The 22,728-nt window shown below is 43.1% G+C and overlaps 1 protein-coding gene across 4 annotated transcripts in view; it reads left to right on the top strand.

The window, feature by feature from the left end:
• Window positions 1-22,728, top strand: part of ZZZ3 (zinc finger ZZ-type containing 3) — a 99,159-nt gene that overhangs the window by 49,842 nt on the left and 26,589 nt on the right. The gene's annotated exons all lie outside the window — the stretch shown is intronic.

Genomic DNA, 22,728 nt, shown 5'->3' with positions numbered 1-22,728 from the left:
AGCCACAAGCTGTCATAGATAATTGTCCCCTTGGTATGAGGTAAAATGTGCAAATTCTCTCTGGTGGGACAATTTATCCACTCTTTGACTTCTGGAGCTAATGTTCATAGCATCACAGGAAACTTTTGTAGGTGAGTTTTAATTCTTTTGACTGAAAGAACTTCCTGGTCAAACTTAGAATGTTTGCAGCATGAGGATTGCTGGTATAATGGATAGATCAGTTTAAACATACATTCTTCTTGTCTGACTCAATATCCATCTTGTCAGACATAAGTCCAAAATTTGTAGTGTGATTATGTGGGATTTCAGCATTGATATTTTTATTAACCTCATCTTAGTTGTAATTGAATGTTGTTTTTATATATGAATTTTTTTCCCTTGAAATTTTGTTGATAATGTTTGTAGGATTTGTTTTGTGGCCCGGTTGGAGATGGAGAATGATTCTAATATAATCTTTGATAATTAGAGGTAAATTAGGGCCTTATTTTTTTTTTTAACATTATTGCTGTTATTTCAGAATGTGAAGATAATATATTAAGAATTATAACTGGGCTAAACATTGTCAGATATTCACAAATTTCATAGGTAGGCCTTAAGAAAGAATTAGGCTAATTTCCAGAGGATGAAAAGAGGAGAAAATGGGTTTCTGCTGAATCTATTTCTTAATTTATATCCTTTCTTCATAAAATATATTTTAAATAATTGTGTGGTAATTTTTCCCCAAATTAGTTAATATATTAATAATTCACTGAATTACTTACCTTTTGAAAACATCTTTCAATTAAATTTTGTTTAATAATTATGCTAACCTACCTAGGGTAGGAGAGAAACCACTTCAGGTGATGTTTATGTAGAGGACAGAGTAGAATTTTCTCTTGCAAAAGAGAAATGTAGAAATGCATGCATATTGATGACTTGGGAAAGATGTACAAGGTTAGTGTAAATTAATGGACAGTAAGCCGAATCCATCCAGTTTTGGACTATCAGTTATCTGATAGTCTGCTAATCTGGGTGTGATGGTGGCACTTCAATTACAATTGTACTTCTAAAAAATTGTGACTTGTTGTTTTTTTCCTTCCTGTGATGCCCATCACATCATGAGGCATTTTTTGGAATATGACTACAGTGAAAGAGAAGTTATTGATTCCTGATGAGTAGACCATTTGAAAATTGTTTTTTACATTTCTTTTTTTGCATAGTATCTGATCTAGAATCACCACAGAAAACTCCCAACTAAAGAGCGATGTCATAAATGTGTAGTGTCAGGAGCCTTGAATTAGAGATCTCTTGTTAGTGTTATACCTTGGACCAGTTGGGTTCCTCCTATAAGATAAGATCTCTGAGGTCTTGTGTAACTGTCCACATTTTGGCAATATTGATGGCCATTCCATTGGATTAGAGAGTAATAGGTCAGAGCTGTAGAGACCTACCGGGGCAAAAAGGCTGTGGGGAGTTCAGGGTGTTATGTGTTACTTTCCCACCTGCAGATCCCCTTGAGCCAGAGGCCATCTGCCAGATGTGAATATGCCCCCAAAGAGCCTGCTCTGAGGGCTTCCATATCTTCAGTGATGCTTTGGGCAGTCATCCTTGTCTCTCATCGATGTGATCCATGTGAAGAGAAAGAGCAGGGAGTCTCTTGGAGACCCCGGGAGGAACATCTTTCCACCCTCCACCTTGTCTCTCTCCTTTTTAAATAGGAAAGCAGCTTTATCTAGGTCAGAACATTGGTCTCTGCTTGGTTGGGGCCCTCCTTTGAGCACTGCTACTTTCCACCGTTGTTTCTTCCAACTTCTGCAGTCACTCACTGATTCCCTGCTTTGTGCTGATTCCTGATATAAGACATTCTTTCTGGATTTTTTCTTCCAAAGGCAGGGGTGAGTACGTGCCTTTTAAAAAGCTGCCCTGTAAATGAGTACCAGGTCAAGACAGAAGTAGAGAAAACAGTTCTGTGTCATCTCTTTAGCGTTATTCATTTGTGTAGAGACACCTGTCTGGGCATTTCTAGGGCCTAGTTCCATGAGCACCTGGTTACATAGCCTAGTCTGCTAGTCTCTGGACCATCCTGAAGGGCCTTTTAGAAAGCCTCTTACTGTCCCAGGGATCTTAGTCTTATGGGGAAACTAGATGGGCACCATTTTGCTGGTGGATGGGACCGTGTGACTAAAGAATTGTCTTCAGTGTTCTGAAAAACCTGTGGCCAAGGAAATGTTCATAGTCCAAAGGAACAGAGTCTGTTGTGTTGTAGAAGAGCAGATGGGCTTCTCTTCTGAGTCCTTGGGCCGAAGGGCACATGAACCCCAGAGGGTACGTACCGCTGGCTTCTCCTCAGTCTCCCTTGTTGGCGAGAGAGGCCGCTTGTAGGCCTCTGATCCCCATCGTGCTCACTCTGCCCCAGCCACAGCGCCCCAACTTGCTGGGGTCTCCTCCTCTGGGCCTTTGCTGCTACTTCTTCCACTTCATGCTGTGCCTGTCTTCTGTCCAAATCCTGCTGATATTTCCAGGCCAAGCTCAGCTGCTACCTCTTGGGAACCCCTTCTGTATTCCCTGAACTGTGCTCAGATACCTCCTCTTTCCTTCTGCCCCTGCCAGGGTCAGCTGCATGGAGAGTGAAAGTGCTGACTTCTTGGTAAGACAAGTGTGACTTAGAGGAAGTCACTGGTCTCATCTGTACCTGGCAGGGTTGCTGGAGGGTGCTACAGTGCCCAGAGGGCCAGGCCTGGAGTCTAGCCAGGTGACCCTGGGTTGCTGTGGGGGGGACTGATGAAGTTGTCCCAAGGTGATCTTGCTGGTTGGTTTTCTCTGTGACATCATCCTTCCCGTGGTGCAGATCATGCTTGGTTGCACACCAGTAATGAACAGTCTATTTAGAAAGCAACCCCCCTCTCAGGGACTGTAAAATATAGCAGGGAGGGAGAAAAGATAGGTGATTCTGCAGATCTAGAGTTGTAAGGCGCTACAGAGGCCATGTTACAGTTGAGGTGATTGAGGCTAAGGGGCAAAATGACTTGTCCAAAGCCACCCATACAGAGGCACAAGTGGGGTTCGAATGTGGGCCCCTGATGCCAAAGCCAGCAAGCACTCCCTCAGTAGAAGGAGGATGGTAAAGTGTTGTAAGGAAAGCAAGGGATTTTATTTTCAATTTTTTAACATTTTTATTTAAAGTTTCGAGTTCCAAATTCTGTCCCTTCCTCTTTCCCTTCCCCCTTCCCTGAGATGATAAGCAGTCTGATATAGTTATACATGTGAAATGATGTAAAACATTTCCATATTAGTAATTTTGTACGAGAAGACTTGAATGAAAATGGAAGAAAGTGAAAACTAGCCTGCTTCAGTCTGTATTCAGTCAATATCATTTCTTTCTCAGGAGGTGGATAGTATGCTTGCTTCATCATTAGTCCTTTGGGATTGTCTTGGATTGTTGTATTGCTAGGAAGAGCCAAGTCTGACCAAGTCAGTGATCACACAGTGTTTCTGTAATTGTGCACAACGTTCTCCTGGTTCTGCTCACTTCCCTCTGTATCAGTTCATGTAATTCTTTCCAGGTTTTTCTGAAATCATCCTTCTTGTCATTTCTCATAGCACAGTAACATTCCATTACAATCATATACCACAGCTTGTTTAGCCATTCCCCAATGGATGGGTGTCCCTTTGATTTCCAATTCTTAGCTACCACAGAAAGAGCTGCTATAAATGTTTTTGTATAAATAGGTCCTTTCCCCTTTTCTGGATATCTTTGGGATATAGACTAGCAGTGGTACAGCTGGATCAAAGGGTATGCACAGTTTTAATAGTCCTTTGGGCATAAAAGCAAGGGATTTTAAAGACAGGTCACACTGGTTAGAAATGCAGGGCTTGGAATCAGGAAGATGCTAGTTTTGTGACCCTGGGCAAGTAATTTAACTTCTGTGTGCCTCAGTTTCCCCATCTATGAAATGGGCTCAATTAATAGCCCTAAAATAATTCATGTAAAACTGTTTGTAAATGCAAGCCAGTTCAAAGAATTGGAAATTGAGGGGTTGCCCATCAATTGGGGAATGGCTGAACAAGTTGTGGTATGTGAATTGTGCTATAAGAAATGATGAGCACGCAGATTTCAGAAAAACCTGGAAAGACTTAGATGAACTGACGCTGAGTGAAGTGAGCAGAACCAGGAGAACATTGTGCACAGTAACGGCCACCTTGTGTGTTGACTGACTTTGATAGACTTAACTCTTCTCAGTAGTACAGTGATCTGAGATGATTCCAAAAGACTCATGATGGAAAACGCTATCCACATAGAAAGAACTATGGAGTCTGAATGCAGATTGAAGCAGACTATTTTCACTTTTTTTCCCCCTACTTTTGGTCCATTTTCTTCTTCAGCATGACTAATGTGGAATTATGTTTAACATGGCTGCACATGAATAGCCTGTATCAGATTGCATGCTGTCTTGGGAAGGGGGGAGGGAGAAGAGTTTGGAACTCTAAATCTTACAAAAAATGGACGTTGAAAACAAAAAAAGAAAGAAATGCAAGCCACTAGTAGTGTCAGTGTTTTTTATTTCCAGCATGTATCTCAGTTCCTTAGAGTTGAGAGATCCCATCCAGTCTTGGGATACATCATAGAAAGCCCCAGGGAGCAGGTGATGGTGAGTTAGCAGAGGACTGCTAGGCAGGATCAGCATGAGGATGGGGCACTTTACAGCACCAGGGAGCCCATAGTCCCTGTTGGTTCTGTCAGGAGGTGGGAAAATGAAGTGGGAGGAGGCAGAGCTTGAATGCTTGGCTGAGGAGTCTGGGCTCTGTTGAAGACATCTGATCACACTTGGTTTAGGATGTAAATGTGGTAGTCGAGTGTGTAGGATGGAGGAGGGAGGCAGAAAGGGTGACTGGATGACAGCTAACTAAAGGTTTGAACTTGATGGTCACAGCAGAAATGGAGAAGAGCCAGATTTCATAGAGGTAGACTAGACTTTCTGCGTTTTTTCATTTAAGAAGCCATTTTTTTCCCTCCCTCCAATTACCTCTCCCCATTTGGTTTAAAGATGATTTGGAGGTTTCAGGACTTTCTGACAGTTAATGTTGGCTTAAAAAAATTAACAATATTTTGGAAGAAGTCATTAGAAATTTATAAAAGCCTTTTTCTTTTTTAAGAAATTTAGAAATTTTTTAAATGCACGGAAATTGATTTTCTTACACCCCCCCATTTCTTCTCTCCCTTCCTCCCCATGAAAAAAAAATTAAATAAAAAACACGAAACCCTTGTAACAAATCCAAGTGGTTAAACAAAACAGATTCCTGCATTGGCCGTGTCCAGAAATGATTGTCGCGCTCTGCAGCTTGAGTCTGTCACCTGCCTGCCTCCCAGGAGATGGGAAGCATGCTTCACCATCAGCCTTGATCTGATTGGTCATTGAATTGATGGCAGTTCTTAGGCCTTGCAAAGTTGTTTGTTTTTACAGTGCTGTTATTATATAGTACATTGTTTTCACACAACTCTTCCTGGGTGTCACGTAAATTCCCTTTCATCATTTCTTAATGCATAATAGTATTCCATGATGTCACAGACCATAATTTATCCAGTTCCTTGCTACTACAAAAAGCTGCTATAGATATTTTTGTACAGATGGGTCTTTTTCCTCTTTTTTTAAATGTCTTTGTGGCATAGGCCTAGTAGGAGTGGTGATTAATTTCTTAAGAGAAATAGGGAAGGTTTTTTTCCTGGCAGAGATGATGGGCTTTGGTTGGAACTTAGTGGGTTTGTGGTCCCTCAGGTGGAAAATGCCGCAGGCACTCAGAATGCAGGGCTGCACATCTAGAAGTTCTGGTTGAAGCTATTCTGGTGGATGCTCTCTCTGTTGAGGAGAGTTTGAAGAGTGAGACATTTTGTGTTTGGTTGGGGGTGGGGGGGCATTGGTTGAGTTTTGCAGCTGAAGTCATTGGTGATCCTGCCAAGAGCAGGTTCTGTGGATCATTGAAGGCACACCCGATTGTCAAGGTGTCGGGGGATGGGAAGGGGGGAGGGAAGTAGCAGCAGTGACTGGGTTTTGAGAGAGTCAACGTTTGGGAAGGCGGTAGAAGTGAAGGAGGATGAGGGCTTACAGGTTACTCCCAGAGGTAGAATGGGGGGTCCAGGCCCCCTAGGCTGTGAGGCTAAAACATGATTGAGGGACATGTGTCCAGTGGGTCTGCAGTTCACAGAGAAGCTGACAAAAGCTAGATCGCTTGCAGAGTGAGGTGCCTATAGCTGCGTGGGCCGTGGAAACCCTGATAGGACACCTTCCCCTTCCCCTTCATTTTGAAGAAGAGGAAACTGAGGTTTGAAGTGACTTCCCCAAGGTTGGGCAGCTTGGTAGAGTGAGCTCAGCTGGGTTTTGAACCCTGGTCCTCTGATAGACTACATGTGGATTTACATGGATCACATGGAGGAACTTTGCTGATCTTGGGATCCCTTCCACTCCTAGTGAAATGAAGCACCACAAAGCCTTCTTTTTAGACGATCTGAGGGCTACATCCTCAGGACGTTTTCTGTAGCATAGCATTGCATGTCACAGGGTGAGCCACAGTGAGTGGCCCAGATTGGAGAGTTTCTCCTTACAGTGCAGCAGAGCTCTGAGTCTTGGAGTCTTGACTTGGAGGACGGGCCAGTGGGTGGGCTCCCCAGAGACCTTTTTGGACAGGGGGGTTCGAGGTGGTGGATGCTCATTGGGGGAGGCCTCTGCCAGCTTATTGTCGCATGTACAGTGCGTTGTGTCCCCTGTCCTCAGTGGAGAGGATTGAGAGGGGATAAGAATAGCTCTAAAATGTTCAATCCTTTCCTGCCTTAGTGAAAAGTATTCTGAACAAAATTAGTTGTCGTGGTTTGTGGGAGTCATTTTTCTGCCCAGATTTTGTGTTGTGCTGAAGTGGAGATAGGGAGATTTTGCAGTCCGTTCTGGTTTGGGCTTTTGGTCTTGGACTCCTGAAGAACTCTCCAGCTCCTGTTTGTCCTCTCCCCGCCCCCCCCCCCCGAACTTTTACCTCCAGGGCTTCCTGATACTGACAAGGATTCTCCACACATGATATCCTACTTGTCACTCTTTGCTAAGCCTTGTTCCTAGACTCTCTTGTGTCTGTCCCCTCTTCCAGTCACGTAGCCATCAGTTGGGCTTATAAACTCCTTCTGTCCTTTCTGTGATCTGGCAGGCCGTTTCTTGCCCCCCCGGCTCCATTTCTTGACCCTTGGCACTGGCTGGGCCTACTCACCAGGGCCTTTTAGAATGCCAGGTTCCCTTCAAGATGGTTCAAGGGCCACCTTTAGCAAGAGGCCTTTTTACCTCTGTATACCCACTGCCGAGTGTGGTACTCAGCCCATAGTGAGTAAGTCAAGCCTCACGGATTTACTGCCCTGTTCTCTCAAGGTCACCAGCCTACTAATGTGAGTAGAAGACAGCCCAGCATGAGCTGCTCTGCATGGGGCACTGCCAAAGGCCACCTGCCCCTCCTCCTTCCTATGCATCTTCATACAGCTTGAGGGGAATGCAGACTCACTCTCCTCACTCCCCCACTGGCCCAAAGCCACCCCCATGAAGGGCACATGAGTGGACAGTGGGGCATTGAACTCCTTAAGCAGTTGGCCTGGATACCTCTCTCAAGGGCTTGCGGTCACTAGTGCCTCTCCTCCCCCAGCTGTTGGAGCTTCTCTCCTGCCCTCTGCTGACTGCCCTCCACTTCCGTCAGGGAGGGCCTTCACCAGAGGAGCTCCTGATACAGAAAGGTTTGGGGAATGGGATAGCGTTTTTCCACACCTGTTTTCTTTGGCTTTGAAGCTTTTCTGTTTTCTTGGTTACTTGGGAAGCCTGAGGCTGTAGGCAGGAAAGCCACCTGCACAAAGAACCCCAGTTACTCTGGAGTTTTTATTTTTCCAAAGATTCATCCTTGTAAACAAAATGGCCTTTGAGCACAACTGAAGCTGCTTCTGGGCAGCTATGTTGTGCAGTGGATGGAGCACCAGGCCTGGAGTCAGGAGGACCCGAGTTCAAATGTGGCCTCAAACATGTACTAGCTGTGTGACCCTGGGCAAGTCACTTCACCCTGTTTGCCTCAGTTTCTTCATTGGTAAAATGAGCTAGAGAGGGCAGTGGCAAACCACTCCAGGAACTCTGCCAAGAAGACCCAAAGTGGAGTCACGAAGAGTCAGACACAAGTGAAAACAACTGAACACCAACCAGTCTGCTTAACGTTTTGAAGACTGTGTTCTAGTATTGTGATTTGGACTCCTGTTTTGTAGTTATTTTGAGTTGAAATTTGACTTAATCTTTATTGTCTCTCGCCTCACTTTTCTCCCGTGAATTGTTAGTCCTTGCAGTGCAGACTTGTTCCTTGCAGTCTTACAGTTTTGAGTGCCTTTAGTTTACTTTTGCTTAATAAGAGAGAAAAGGTCATGCTGATGGGCTAAGGCAGTTTTGAATTAGGCTTTTGTCAAAATCAGAGGAACTGTCACTTTTACTTTTGGTGTCAGTGGAATGAAACATTTTAGCTTGTGTCAAAAGGAGGACTCGTGTGGATAATATTTTATTACATAGATAATAAAATCTGTGTGCTTGGAATCAGGAAGGCCTGAGTTCGAATGTGGCCTGAGACACTAGATGTGTAACCCTGGGCAAGTCACTTAACCTGTTTGCCCCAGTTTCCTAATTTGTAAAATGGGGATAGTAATGGCATCTTCCAAGTGGGGTTTGAGGATCAAATGAAATAATAGTTGTAAAGCACTGAGCAGTGTGCTTGGAACATAGTAGGAGCTATATAGATGACGATGATGATGATGATTCTGTGAGGAAACAGAAAAATTCAGTTATCTTCAGGTTCGAGCAGCAGCATTGTGTTTTGTTACTAACGAAATGTCATTGTTTGTCTAATTGGCTTAGAGGCAGTGCTGCCTAGTGGACAGAGAATTGGCCTTGAAGCCAGGAAGACGTGGATTTGTTTGAATCCTTCTTGGCCCATGCCAGCTGTGTGATTCTAGATAGCTTTCTAAGACTTGAGGCTGAAGAGAAAGGTCCTAGTTGGAGTTTCCTCCTCCGAGAGTTCCCTGTACCGATGAAAACACAGGTTTAGTCTCTATACCCTGTCCTTTTAATTGGATAAGAGCAACGAGATTTTGAACAGCTAGAGATGACTTTGGTCTATCTCAGCAGCCTCCTTCCTTCCTCCTGGTCTATCTCAGCACTCTCCCTGCTCCTTCTTTCTCTCCAGCATTGCCACCGTCTCAGTTCAGACACTCCTGGCCTCTCACCTAGACTGTTGTGGAAATTCCTAATTGGTCTTCCTGAATCAGGTCTCTTGCGTCCTGCACATCGCAGCCAAAACTCTGGAAGCCCTAGAGGCTCCCTCTTGGCTCTGGGATACGTAGAAATTTCTCTCTGGCATTCAGAGCCCTTCTCTACCTGACTCCTTCCTGATTCTCCATGCACTCCGTGGTCCAGCCCTTGGCCTCCTTGCTGTTCATCACACATAGGCTCTTTCCACAGGCTGCCTCTTTACGTTGGCCTCAGTTTCCCCCAAGGCTTCACCCTATGCAGCAGGTTTTTTCAGTCCCCTCCCAAGCTGCTGTCACCTTCGGAAGGCTCTCTTGCATCTATTCTGTCAATAGTCAGCAAACATTGCTTAAGTGCCTACTGTGTGCTGGGCACTGAAATACAAAAAGAGTTTAAAGACAGTCCCTGCCCCCCAGGAGCTTACAGTCTAAAGGGGAGGCAACCTGTACCGCAAGCTGAAAAGCTGGGAGCACAGGCAGGTTGTGCTAGATGACTCACAGCCTTTGGGCCTTGCCTCAGAGGGACAGAGGTTAGACTGTTAGGAGGTGTGAGGGTCAGAGGTGATGTGAAGGTGGAGGAAGACACGTTTGTGGAGACCCTGAATGATAAAGGTGGGACGAGACATGTCCTGCTTACGTGTGTCTGCCTTTCTCAGTGCCTTGCCCGTAGGAAATGCCTGCTTAGGGCAGCAGTTAATGATTCCTGAAATAATTTGTAGTGCTGAGGATCAGGAAACCCCTACTTGGTGGTCTGCTGGGAGCCTTGGGCCCAACCTGTTGCTGAATGTCTTGGTGTCGGGGGTCGTTGGGCCTGTTGCAGGTCTCGGGCCCCTTTTAGGGTTGCATTTGGTCCGAAGCTGTGCTTCTGACTCTCGGAGGACTAGAGCTGACCCTGTGGAGCAGGACTGACTCTGTTCACTTCGGATAACAGTCTACCTTCTCTAAAATCATCTGAATTCCATGGCTCAAGGTTTTGAGGAAAGTGTCAGATACTTCTTTGATCTGTTTTATAAAAGAAAAATCGGTGTCCTTTAAAATGGTTACTGAAATCTGATGTTTTTCAACTTGGTCTGAAATTCAGGAGTTTTCAATTCCCTTCTTCCTCTGTAAAGTTTAAAGCTGAGCATGCTGTAGCATTGTTGGGCTTTAATTAGCTGGAGCTCTTCTATAGCATCAGCCTTTGATTCACGACTGGGGTTTCCAAGAACACCAGCTGCTTTCATTTATCTTAATGATGTTGAGTAAGTTGGAATTTTTATTAATAGCTGTTACATTATATTTAAAAGATCTCCTTCATATCACATGCTGTGATTACATAGTGTGTTCTCTAAGTTGTTTGTTCTCTGAAATATGAGTAGGCAGTTGATGAAAGTGTAATTTCAATGCTGTGTTCAGTATATTGATAGAGTGGGGGTAAAAGATTTTAGTACTTTGGAGAATAAATGATGGTCCTTCAATTTTTGTCTTAGTCCTTTGAAAATGGAAGAGTAGCTTTGCTCTGTGCTGTCTTCTAGAAGAGAGACAGGCACTGCATTCAGGGTAGGCTGAAAGTGTAGATGGCGGCTTGTGGCTGTCACAGTGGTTTTCAGAACCCCTTTTGCCGGGTCACTTCATAATTACACATTTTAAGACATGCCTAGTTGTTTCTCCCATGCAAAGCTCAGGCATAGTTGAATTATTGGTTGAGCAGATGGATCTTTTAGAGAAAAATGGCCTGATCAAAAAACCCTAATTTTTCAGACACATTTTTTGAAAAATTAAACTTAATTTTTTTTTGGTTACATGTTAAGTTCCAAGCTGTCTCCTTCTCTCTCCTCACGCTAGAGAAAGACACTGTTTCACACACACAGCCATATTCTACATACTTGATTTTTCAGTTCTTTCTCTGGAGGTGGACAGCATCTTCCTTCATAGGTCCTTTGGAGTTGATTTGAATATGTATAATATTCAGAATAGCTTAGTTGCTCACAGTTATTCTTCAAACAGGTTTGCTGTTACTGTATCCAGCATTCTCTTGGTTGGGCTCATTTCATTCTTCGTTATTTTGTGTGAGTCTTTCCGTGTTTTTCTAAAATTAACCTGCTCATCATTTCTTGCAGCATAGTAATATTCCATCACAATCACATAGCACAGTTTGTTCAGCCATTCCCCAGTTGATGGGCATCTCCTCAGTTTCCAGTTCTTTGCCACTGCAAAGAGGGCTGCTATAAATAGTTTAGAACATAGAAGTTCCTTTCCCATTTTTCCTGATCACATTGGGCAACAGACCTACTAGTGGGTCAGAGAGTATAAACAGTTTTATAACTCTTCGGGCATAATTCCAGATTGCTCTCCAGAATGGTTGGGTCAGTTCACAGTTCTACCAACAGTATATTAGTGTCCCAGTCTTTCCACATCTCCTCCAATATTTGTTATTTTCCCTTTCTATCATTTTAGCCAATATGATAAATGTGAGAAAGACACATTTTTGAAATCTAAATTTTTTTTTGGTCTTTATCCTTCAGAGAAGGCAGCACCTTGAGAAGTTACATGCTTATTCAAATAAAACTGTCATTGCTCAATATTTTTGAAATTTCATTCCCCCTTCCCATTGAAATACCTTGCAGGAGCCACCCAGGGCAGATTTGCATTTTTTGAACTGGCCCGTGGTCATTGGGAGCCAAATATGGTGAATATGGTGGCATATAAGCTGAGTAATACACTCGCATGGATTATAAATCGCTTTTAAAAAGTAATTGCCCAAATGTTTTGAATAATGGCCCTATCTTGGTAAACATCTAATCTACCAAATAGATTCTCTTGAGAGATGGCACTCATGTACATTTAGCCAAATCTAGTTTATTTGCTTAAAAACAAGAACGACAAAACACATTCTCCCTTATAGTAACACCTCATATACAGTTTAAGACTTTAAACTTTTATTATTGGCTCAGATTTTAGATTTGATGAATGTTACATACTGACACGGGTGTGTGCGTGCATGTGTGTGCATGTGTGTGTAGCTAAGACAGTTATTTAGCATTTAATTTCAGGCAATTAGAATATCGCAATTTTTTTGTATTGTTTATTCAATGTAAATTCATGGTTTCTGCCCAGTGTTCTCTGTGATCATTTCATTAAATTTCTTAACTCTAGTATTTTTACACTTGTGCCATACTTCTGACAGTGGAGGGCACTGTGGGAGACTTGGCCTTTAGGCTAGGGGAGAGTAGAGGAGAAAGTAGTGGTGGTGTGTTTGAATGCTCATGATATGAAATTAAGAAAAAAAGAAAGGAAGCCTTTCCTTGGCTCCAAGTCACTTTACAAACGGGCTTGGCCCAGTGGCCACTTCAGGCTTTATTTCAAAGGAGCTTTTACATGGTAGTGACCCAAAATGACAGTCATTTTACTTTTCATTGATATGCTCACCCAGTCACAACCGTCATTCTTTCACGAAATACAGGTTAAAAAGAAGCTAGGACCTGACATAATTGGAGTGCTGATCTGACTCTGTTGGACAGAAATGATGATTTTACTCTCATGGCCTGGTTTAAAGAGAAAAGCACTTTTGGTCATATTGTGTGTTCCTATAACACTTCACACTTTTTCTGAGTGTTTTCGTGCACAGTCTTAGTAAGGTAGGTAAAAGCCCACCTTTTTCACAAGAAGACTGGAGGCATTTATTTCAGTTTGCAGAAAAGCCTTGACTGAGATCTCCTAAAGTCTCTGCTGTCTCAAGGGAAGCTTGTTGAAATAATGCAGACCAGCATTTAACAAGGACTCCAGGGGGACATGGAGGAAGAAAGTTAGCCTCTGCCTGGAACCTGTCCCGACTGTGAAGTCTGACTGCTTACAGGAAGGGAGGAGGCCCCCTTTGAGCACTGGCTGATGACCATGCAGAGTTCAGGGCCTCTGGGAAGGACAGTGTTTTTGTCCATCTTGTGGTAAACACGCATGAAGTCCTCAGGAGCAGATACAGTCCAACTTGACTCTTGACACAGATGTCTGAGTTGGTCATTTTCTGCAGCTGTATCTCATTGATTTGACTGGGGTAATGGGGAGCTCCCAGTATGGTAGAGCTAATTTTCTCACCCGAAGTCAAAGCCAGTCTGTATGACTTGAAGAAGGTAGACCTTGGATTTAGGTCTTCGAGGCTCTCAGGCTTTGCCTGTTCACCAGCCCACACTGCTGTTTGGAACATATGCAAAGCAAATGCTCTTTTTCATTAAATAGCCAACTCCTGGATGAGGCATTGAGAAATGAAACTATTCTCTTGTAAAGCAAGTAATTCTTTGGTGATCTGAGTAATCAGGCTCTGTTTTAGTCATTTGAATTCTTGTGCTATGTGTTTTCTTCACGTGAGAACGTCTGCAGATGAGACTTTATTTTTAATATTTTATTTTTTCCCTGATTACATGTAAAAAGAGTTTTTTAACCTTTTTTTTTTTTAAATTTGAGTTCCAAATTCTATCCCTCCCTCCCACTCCCCTTCCTAAGACAGTAAGCAGTCTGATGGAGGTCATACATACATAATCATGTAAACCATTTCCATTGTAGTCATTTTGTGCAAGAAAACTCGAACAAAAAAAGAAAGTGCAAAATGATATACTTTGATCTGCCTTCAGACTCTGTCAGTTCTTTCTCTGGAGGCGGGTAGCATTTTTCAGCACGAGTGCTTTGGAATTTTCATGGATCAGTGTGTTGCTGAGAATAGCCAAGTCATTCACAGTTGATGATTGTACAGTATTTCTGTTATTGTGCACAGTGTTTCCCTGGTTCTGCTCACTTTGCTTTGCATTAGTTCATGTAACTCTTCCCAGGTTTTTCTGAAGCTATACTGTTTGTCATTTCTTACAGCACAATAATATTCCATTACGCTCATATGCCACAGCTTGTTCAACCATTCCCCAGGTGATAGGCATCCCTCCATTTCCGGTTCTTAGCCACCATACACAGAGCTGCTATAAATATTTCTGTACAAATAGGTTCTTTTCCCTCTTTTTTAAGTCACTTAGGGGCTTAGTGGTGAAGTCTTTTGATGATAGGATCTGGCACATAGGCAGGATTCTCTATCTAATAGTTAGAAATTTGGAGATGCTGGTAATCTATAGATGTGCTTGTCAGAGCCACATCATGACTCATTCCTCTCTCCTTTCTAATCAAATTAGCCATGATTTTTCGGTAGGCCTTCTGGTGTTTGAGCTGATGGAGAATGTAGCTGATAAACTGAAGAACTGGATCTTCTCTGCCTGTTCATGCTTCATCTTTATAGCACTTACACTAAGGGTCCCATGTTGTCTCAGTGACTGCTTAGGATGGAAAAGCAGAAGTTCAAATGTTTTCTCTCTTGAGTCTCAACATGTACAATTCGATTCTTAAATGTAAATGAGTGCTGTGTTTTCAGGCCCAAAGATCTGGGAGATTGCTAAGAATTGCCCTTTGCTTTTGTTTTTGAGGTGGTGAGCAGGGAGGAGTGCGTGTAGGGGAGGGAGCCGGGGAGCCAGGAGGCCTTGTGTGGGCTTTTTTTTGCTTTTCAGTTTCTTCTCAGGGCATATAGAGGCTGTTTTTATTTCTTTTCCACAATCTCCAGAGATGGAGAGAGGAATTGGGCTCCAGGGGAAAGAGCCTTGATTCCTTTGGGACAGATCCCAGCCTAGATGCTTACTTCCCACCTGTGTGATCCCTCCCTGGGCCTCAATTTTCCTCATCTGTAAAACATGGGGGTTTGACTCAGCCTCCCAGTCTGTGACCAGTACAGTCTGTTCCATGCCTACGCCGTGCTGCCAGTAACAGAGAATGGATTGTTAGTCTTCAGATATAACAATATAGGATAAATTTTCATGATGTACGTATTGAGGAGCATCTAACACTTTAGCTAGTTTGAATGCACTCAGCCAAGAATGCTGTAAACTTTTAGAAAGTGGAAGTTTCTTTGTATCAGTTTTCATTTTAAACCCAACCTTTTGGCCTTAAATTTATTTTCTCTTACATTCATTTGATGTAGCCTTTGGTGCCCCAGGTGTTGGCATCAAGGTTTCCTTTGAGTTGGTGTTCGATTTAGGGTTCTTGTGTCCAGCCATTCGAAGGCAGCCAGGCAGAACCTTAAACTTCCTTCTTCCTGCAAGAGCAGTGTGGCCAAAAGTATTTTGTACTCTGAAAAATTAATTTTGTTAGTGATCTTGTTGGTTTTACTGAAAGAGTCTCTTTGTTTTAAGAGCAGCTAGGAAATGGATTGGAATGAGCTTCCTGGGGGTTGGAAAAGAAAGCTGAGATTGCATAGTCAAATGCCGTCACACTGTCTTAGCTCTTGTGGTGAGGAAGGACTGAAGGGATTTTAAGAACAAGTTTGTCAAGATAGAGTAAATTAGCATGTTTTTCAAATTGCTTGTTGCTGGGGAGAGACGAGAGGCCAGCAGTCATTGGACACATTTAAACTGGACTTGCATTTTTTCCCAAGATTCACAAAATTCATAAATAAGATTGACAATCATCTGTACAATATTTTGTGCCAAATGATAGGCCTTTAAAAGATTCCAGAAGATAGTATCGAATAAAAATAGAAGAATTATGATCACAACACTTTTTGAGTTAGTGTTTTTTTTTTTTAAGTATGTTCCTGGGCACTGAGGTTTGAAGTGGGTAAGGCTGTAATGAAAGAGAGTGTATTTTTTGAAAGCCTCCTTATCCGTAAAAGGCAGAAAGTAATGAGAAACTTAGGAACCATTACTATTTAAGGATCAGAAATGATGATAGGGGAAAATAAGATAGGAATCTACTCCAGGCCAGTTAGATAGACCGAGTCAGCCAACAAACTTGCCTGCCAGTGGAGGAGAGAACATGGACGTAGAGAAGCGTAGCTATAGGGACCGCACTGGTTCACGGAGCGTCGCCTACCGGTGCCCACACAAAGCTCTCCCTGGCTTTGTGGGCAGTCCACTATGTCAAGTGGAAACTGTAGGCGTATTGACTTTGAAAACCACAAATTAACATGGTCTGGGTTGTATAGTATTTTTATTTTATCAAACATATCCCAGTTTAATCTGGTTTTGACCATACTTGGGAGGTTAACACCGTGATGCTGAAATTTGACGTTGGTCTTGAAGGGAGAGAGGGATTTTGAGAGGAAAAGGTGGGGAGGCAGTCTCTTCCTGGAAGGGGACACTTCTAGTACAAAGACCTAGCTATGGGAGATGAGTACCGTTATAAGGAACAGAGTATGTTGCATGTGGGAAGGTACTTTGTGACCAAATTGTGAAGGGCTTCCAAGAGCTAGACAGAGGAGCTTGTGTGTGAATCTGAAAGGGGGGGGGGGGGCTTTGCTAATTCTTCCTGGTCTTAGTGGCTCTGTGGTACACGGTAGCTAATGTGTTATCTCCCCTTATTGACTAAGCTTTCCTTGAGGACAGGGGCTGCTTTCTGACCTTTCTTTTGCTGGCACTCAGCCCAAGGGCTAGAACTTAGTACGGCCTTAATCAGTATTTGTTGATTGAGTAGAAGAGGACACAGACTCAGGTCTGCTGGCCTCTGGGAAACAGAGTGGAGTGGAGAGAGAGAAGTAAGAGGTTCTCAGGGTAGTTCTAGTGAGAGATGATGTGCCTTGAAGTCAGAGGGCTGGGGTGGGGAGGGGAGTAATGAGTTTAGTTTTGGTCCTGTTGAATTGTAGATGTCTCTAGGACATCTAGTTTGAAAGGATTTATTTCCCATGTCCATTCACAGTTGTTGTTATCATTATGGCAGACTTGGGTTTTATAAAGATAGCATGATAATGTTCAGATTTGGCACTGTCTCCTGACAAACTCTGCCTTAAGCTCCTAGGGTTATTTTAAAATTCAAATTCAGCACACCATTGGAGCCACCAGTATTTTAAAATGCATTAATCATTTTTACATTAGGTCCTTTGCATTTACCTTTAATATAAATTCATATAAATATAAAATTCAAATAAATTATAAATATAAAATTAAATCATTTAAACACAATGAGCCGATCTCTCTGTCGTATGTTAATTGGCTATTGCGTTGTATCTGTGGTATCACTGATGTGGAGCTCTGTAACGCAGAGCACCTTGTGGCCATTTTAATGCCTTCTCGTCTTGTGTCCGTCTTGTCCGTTTCATCTCATAGAGAAAGTCCGTGAGGAGGGGCTTCAGTCACCTTCCGGGGGGGGGGATGCACATGGGCAGTCTTGTTAGACTGTAACAACAGCCAAAAACCTCTCCAAGGGTAGCTGAATCACACAATTGTACAAACCATCTCGGGAACATTACGTTTGTGACTTAACAAGGGACCATCCTATTCTAAATCTGTGAGGCTTGAGGAGTTCCATTTGTAAATGGTGTGTTCTGCTTTCCCCTTGGCTCTTGCTGGCTTGAGGGATGGCCTGGGGTCAGGTTCCACCTCTAACCTGCACTGGCTTTGCCTTCTGTAGAGCCCGAGATTTTAAGAGAAGATGCCACCCGCGTGGCTGCATGGGGTTGAAAGCTCTCTGGTCTGGTTCCTTTCCTTTCCTTATCTTGGCTTATTTAAAAGTGGAGGTCAGCGAGGGCAGGGGGAAGGAAGATTCCTGATGTCCTTCAAACAAGGTATCACTGTTCTGCTGCTGTTGGAGTTGGATCAAATTCCATCAAGTCTTCCTCTTCTGATTGTGTTATCACTGGAAGCCAACTCAGAAAGAGCATCTTTCACTTAGTCTTCTCACCTTAATTTCTGTTTTCCATTTTATTAAAAGCTTTCTTCTGCCTGTACATTGGCCTGTGAATGGGCAGGTTAAATCTGTTTTATTCATATGTACACGTAGACGCCTTGGCAGTTTGGCTTGTGGTGATTCTTGCACGCTTCTGTCCTGTATAATTGCCCTGCTTCACAGCTCCCAGATGGTGGGTTTGTGTGCCTGCCTTCCTCCATCTTTTATCGTCCTTAACAGCTTGACAACTTGAGCTGTCTCTCAGACCCGTTCTCAGATCCTAGGCCGTTGGCAGAATACAGATGGTTGGACAGCTCCTTCCCTAGAATCTTTGACATAAGTGGTTTTCTGCATCAAGTTGTTTGGTCAGTTTTTTCCTGATGGCTTAAGAAGTGGTAGAGGATAGAGAAAATAGGGTTTGGCCACCATCTTTGTTTTCAGATCAGTGATTGAGAGAGACGGTGGGCAGAGACTCCCTCCTCGGCAGAGAAACTGAATTTCCTTGTACCTTGATGTCAGGTGTTCAGAGGGAGCAGGAGACTCCCAGAAGTGCATGTGAGGGACTTGCAGGAAATGCTGAGATTATTTCTTTTCCCCCCCCATGAGATTGGACTTGCTCCTCATAGCCTACATGGTGTGGATGTGTGTGTCCTTTTGGAATTCACCTAGCCCCAATAGGGCCGCTAAGTGGTGCCAGAGTGCACAGAACGCTGGGCTAGAGCTGGGAAGACTTGTCTGTCTACCCTCAGGCAGTTACTAGTAGTGTTACCCTGGGCAAGTCATTGAACTCTACCTCAGTTTCCTCATCAGTAAAACGAGCTGGGGAAGAAATTGGCAAACCCATCCAGTGTTTGCCAAGAAAACCCCAGTGGAGTCAGAGTTGAGCGTGACTGAAACAACTGAACAACAAAATGCTTTTATTTGTTTCTGCTTTGTGCAGGCAGGAACCAAAAACTTGTGAAATTCACATGGATCAGTTTTGATACCTGTTCTCTATATTTTTAACATTAGTGGGGTGAAATGTGAGCACCCAAAGCTAGAATTGCAGTATTAGGTCATTTCTGAATTTTAGTAAGATGAAAATAACACATACAAAGACCTAATGTTTTAAAGCAGCTAATACCTCTTGAGGATGATATTTATGTTATACATGATTTTATGCATTACCAAAGAATTTAGTTCACTTCTCCTCCTCCCTTTTTTTTCCCCCCATAAAAATCCTGATTGTTTTCTTGGAGGGACAGAACTAAGATCCCGGAAGTGAAAGTGTCTGGAGTTGTTGCCAGTTGGAGTTGAAGCAGAGGTATAGACTACATTTCTGAAATGAGTGAATTGGAAAAGGTCTCAGGTCACAAAATTTTAGTTTATACACAACTTTTGAAAGAAAACCTCCATCTTTAGACTGTTCTTGTATCTGTGGCATACCTGTCATTCATCACCATAGTTGTAAGTGAAAAACTGGACCTAGATTTCTATGTTTTCGTTGGGGCAGTCTTAAAGGGGATCTTCCTGGCACTTGGGGCATAGTTTGGACCACACAAAATGGTTAGACTCTGAGGTAAGTGATTTGACCCAGTCCCTGGATTTAGGGCTTGAAAGGAGGCCCTTGTTCTTTCCTTTTCAGAGAAGGATAGTGAGGCCCAGACACTGTCATGGAGCTCCCGGTCAAGCCCAGAGCTGCAGCCTCCAAACTGGATGTGACCCTGGGCAGTCGTGTATCTTGTTCCTGTGCAGACCCAAAGAGGTGGACATGCTTTGAATAATTATTGCTGTCAGCACAATAGAAAATGAAAATGGAGAGAGTGTCTGGAGGAGGTGAAGGCGAGTAACTGACCGACAGAATGGGAGGACCTCTCTGTGACTAAGAACAATTCATATTCTCCCATTTCTACCACATACTTTCATTATTTTTGTTTCCACTATCAAACTGAGGCTGCTAGCATTTCTTCACCTTGCTAATTGGTGATTAAGAGGTTGTAATTAGAGGGGTGGAGCCAAGATGGCTGGGTAAAAGCAGTGACTTGCTTGAGATCTCCCCCAAACCCCTCCAAATACCTATAAAAAATGGCTCTGAACAAATTCTAAAGCAGCAGAACCCGCAAAAAGACAGAGTGAAGCAAGTTTCCAGCCAAAGACAGCCTGGATGGTTGATCAGAAAGGTATATTGCGCCGGGTGGGAAGAGGAACACAAGTTGGCGTGGGCGCGCAGGACGCAGCAAACCTGGAGCTGGCCTCGGAGGACTGAATCGGGGCAGCCATGGCAGTTTCCAGACTTCTCAACCCACAAACATCAGGGACAACTTAGTAGAAGGTCAGTGGGGAAAAGTCAGTGTCTGTGGTGAGAGAAGAAGAAGCAAGATGGTCTCAGCCTCAGTTTCCCTAGCTCTGCCTCGGGGTGGGGTGGCTGCCTCCTGAGCAGGCTTCCTGCCCACAGACTGAGGGGGAATTGAGTGGCTGATCAGAGGAGGATTGCAGGGATCTCTCTGCTGGTATAGGATTCTCTTGCTTTGCCTGTGCTTGGATTTGGGTCACAATTCTGGGTGGCGGTCCTGGGGCGAGGAAGAGTGCTGGTGTGGTGGAGCTTGTAGAGGCTGTGGGGAAGAAATCCTCACAGTTCCAAGACAGAAAAGAGTGCTTATGGTCAGTCACTTATAGACCAGAGCACAGTCCAGGACAGGAGTAAACACCTCGCCCTTGATCATAGCACCTTGGAAGAATGAAAGATTTACAGGTCACCAGAAGTATTTCTGAAAACAGCTGCACAAAACCCCTGAAGCTTAGAACAGTACATTGTCTACACTGGAAGCAGACCCCTACCTTAACAAGGAATTTATAACTCAAGTAATTGGCTGGGATCATGAGCAAGCAGCTCAAAGAGTCAGACCATAGAATCTTACTTTGGTGACAAAGAAGATCAAAACATACAACCAGAAGAAGACAGCAAAGTCAGAACTCCTACATCCAAAGCCTTTAAGAAAAATATGAATTGGTCCCAGGCCGTGGAAGAGCTCAAAAAGGATTTTGAGAAGCAAGTAAGAGAAGTAGAGGAAAAACTTAGAGTGATGCAAGAAAATCATGAAAAACAAGTCAACACCTTGCTAAAGGAGACCCAAAAAAACACTGAAGAAAATAACACCTTAAAAAATAGCCCAACCCAAATGGCAGAAGAGATCCAAAAAGCCAATGAGGAGAAGAATGCCTTAAAAAGCAGAATTGGCCAAATGGAAGAGGAAGTCCAAAAGCTTACTGAAGAAAATACTTTCTTAAAAATCAGAATGGAGCAATTGGAAACTAGCAACTATATGAGAAATCAAGGCACTGTAAAACAAATCCAAAAGAATGAAAAAATAGAAAACAATGTGAAATATCTCATTGGAAAAACAACTGACCTGGAAAATAGATCCAGGAGAGAGAATTTAAAAATTATTGGACTATCTGAAAGCCATGATAAAAAAAAAGAGCCTAGACATCATCTTTCAAGAAATTATCAAAGAAAACTGCCCTGGTATTTTAGAACCATAGGGCAAAATAGAAATTGGAAGAATCCACCGTTCACCTCCTGAAAGAGATTCCCAAAGGAAAACTCTTAGGAATATTGTAGCCAAATTCCAGAGTTCCCAGGTCAAGGAGAAAGTATTGCAAGCAGCCAGAAAGAAACAATTCAAGTATTGTGGAAACACAATCAGGAAAACACAGATTTAGCAGTGTCTACATTAAGGGACCAGAAGGCATGGAATATAATATTCCGGAGGGCAAAGGAGATGAGATTACAACCAAGAATCACCTACCCAGCAAAACTGAGTATAAACCTTCGAGGGGAAAAGTGGTCATTCAGTGAAATAGGGGACTTTCAAGCATTCTTGATGAAAAGACCAGAGCTGAATAGAAAATTTGACTTTCAAATACAAGACTCAAGTGAAACATGAAGAGGTAAACAGGAAAGAGAAATCATAAGAGACTTATTGAGGTTGAACTGTTTACATTCCTGCGTGGAAAGATGATATTTGTAACTCGTGAGACCTTTGTCAGTATTAGCATAGTTGGAGGGTAAAAATTATATATGTGTGTGTGTGTGTGTGTGTGTGTATACATATATATACACAGAGAGAGAGAGAGAGAGAGAAGAGAGAGAGAGAGAGAGTGGGCACAGGATGAGTTGAAGATGAAGGGGTGATATTAAGGGGATTATACTGGGAGAAGGAGAAAGAGAGGTAGAGTGGGGTAAATTACCCCACATAAAACAGACAAGAAAAGGCTTTTGTAAAGTGGAGAGGAAACGGGGGAAGGTGAGAGGGAATGAGTTAATCTTATTCTCATCGGATTTGGCTTAAGGACAGAATAACATACACACTCAATTGAGTATGGAAATCCATTGTACCCTATAGGAAAATGGGGGGGAAGGGGACAAGAGAGCAGAGGGATGATAGAGAGGAGGGGGTAATCAGAAGCAAACACTTCTGAGGAGGGACAGGGTCAAAAGAGAGAATAGAATAAATGGAGAGTGGGATAGGATGAAGGGAAATACACTTAGTTTTTCACAAAATGACTACTATGGAAGTGTTTTGCATGACTACACATGTATAACCTGTATTGAGTTGCTTGCCTTTTCAGTGAGGGTAGGTGGGGAGCGAGAAAGGGAGAAAATTTGTAACCCAAAGTTTTAAAAACACATGTTAAAAAAAATTGTTTTCTCATGCAACTGGGAAATGAGACATACAGGAAATTGGGTATAGAAATCTATCCTGCCCTACAGGAAAATAGAAGGGGAAGGGGAATAAGAGAAGGTGGAGGTG

Source organism: Phascolarctos cinereus, unplaced genomic scaffold (assembly GCF_003287225.1).
Source record: "Phascolarctos cinereus isolate Bilbo 61053 unplaced genomic scaffold, phaCin_HiC Scaffold_5;HRSCAF=322, whole genome shotgun sequence".
Taxonomy (NCBI): domain Eukaryota; kingdom Metazoa; phylum Chordata; class Mammalia; order Diprotodontia; family Phascolarctidae; genus Phascolarctos; species Phascolarctos cinereus.
Note: the sequence above shows the minus strand (reverse complement) of the source record. Positions and strands in the feature narration are given on the sequence as shown.